Source organism: Echinops telfairi, unplaced genomic scaffold, assembly GCF_000313985.2.
Source record: "Echinops telfairi isolate 266 unplaced genomic scaffold, ASM31398v2 ScPeMD7_7412;HRSCAF=8450, whole genome shotgun sequence".
NCBI classification, from domain to species: domain Eukaryota; kingdom Metazoa; phylum Chordata; class Mammalia; order Afrosoricida; family Tenrecidae; genus Echinops; species Echinops telfairi.
In genome coordinates this window covers 1,637,400-1,639,081 of record NW_022111312.1, presented here as the reverse complement: position 1 = coordinate 1,639,081, position 1,682 = coordinate 1,637,400, and the positions used below count along the sequence as shown (strand labels likewise).

At 54.7% G+C, this 1,682-nt stretch overlaps 1 protein-coding gene across 1 annotated transcript in view; it reads right to left on the bottom strand.

The window, feature by feature from the left end:
• The window catches only part of ACACB (acetyl-CoA carboxylase beta), a 125,725-nt gene that overhangs the window by 45,067 nt on the left and 78,976 nt on the right, over nucleotides 1–1,682 (bottom strand). The gene's annotated exons all lie outside the window — the stretch shown is intronic.

The window sequence follows — 1,682 nt, the reverse complement described above, 5'->3', positions numbered from 1 at the left end:
CCCTCAACGCCTCACGCCAAGAAGACGAGCAACCGAGCCCCTGCGAACAATGTGCTGGGCAAACGACTAGCCCCGTTCTCCCCAACACCCAAACCCCACTGCCACGGGGCCGTTCTGACTCACAGCAACCCTGGTCTGGGGTTCCCAGGCTGTCGATCTTTATGGGAACAGCCAGCCTCCCCTCTCCTGCGGAGCAGCTGGAGGGTTCAAATGGCCGGCCATGCAGCGAGCAGCCCAGCACGTGAGCCACGAGACCACCGCTCGGGCTCCCAATAGTGACCGGCTGCCCTTCAGTCCTGACTGTGATAACGCCACATGTGGGTGGTTGGAACGTGGCTCCTCTGGGTTTTCACCGGCTGATCTTTCAGAAGGAGCCCTTCTCCCGAGGTACACCCCTCCCATCTTCCGGTTAGCAGCCAACCGCCTAACCACGTGAGCCACCAACGCACCACGGATCTTGGTGAACGTGTGCCCTTGCGTTTTTTTTATTTAACAGTGTCATGTTTTGCTTGCTCCGCCGTGTCCCTACGTCCCACGAACAGTGAATTTACTTGAAAAAGGGAAGTCCCCTTCAAGATGCGAAAGAAAATTCATGTCAAAGTCACCCTTCAATGAACAAGTCTTTGATGAGAGACGAGTAAGGCCAGTAACTATCTCACCCCCACAGGTGGCACCAGGAGAGCCATCGCCCAAAGAAGAACAAGCCGTAAGTAACGGCCCAAAGTACACGACAGACGGAACACTTGTAGCCTCCCCTGTGGCTTAGGGGTTACATATTGGGCTGCTCCCCATGAGGTCAGTAGTTCCAAACCACCAGCCGCTCCAGGGTTTTCTACTCCTGTAGAGAGCGACAGTCTCGGAAATCCACAGGGGCAGTTCTATCCTGTTCGAGAGGGTTGCTGTAAGTGGGCGTCCACTGGATGGCAGGGAGTTTGATTTGGGCTTGGGAAAGCAGAACCTCACGCAGGGTCCTGGCTCTTTGGTCTGGGGACATGCTGCCTGCCCTGCTACTTAGTCCTCTGGCAGCCATGATTCTTAATGACATGATGCCCCAGAGAGAGCCAACCTGCACGCAAATGAACAGGTTTGCAGACGAGCCCACATTGCCACCTACTGGCCGTGGAGCGGGGAGCCAAGTGCCGTTGATTACGTTGCAATAAAAGGAGGCCTCCTAGGGAAGCTGTGACACAATGGATTGCAAGGTGAGCAGTTCGAAACCCAGCTGCTCTGTGGGATAAAGACAAGCCTTTCTACTCCCGTCAGCAGTGACAGTCTCAGAAACCACCGGGGCAGCTCTACCCGATCCCACTGGGTCGTGTGAGTTGGAACTGACTCAATGGCAGTGAGTGAGTGGCAGGCTTTACAGACTAGAACCCTCAAAAAGACTGTCGGTGGTTGTGTGCCGTGACAAATTCCATTCACATAACACCGTGAGGACGGCACAGGGGCCGGCACTGTTTCCTTCAATTGTGAGTAAGTCGGAAGGGACGGACACTTCATCACCACCAACATTGACAGTGTGTGTGGAGGGATATAGGCACACAGATATAAAGGTCCTTAAGCCCCTTCTAGAGCTGAGAAGCCAGGCTGTACTTTGAAGACTAAGGTGCACCTGACCTGCGCCCCGGTGGTTCCCATTGCCTCATATGCATGTGACCGATGGACATCGAATCAGGGAAGAA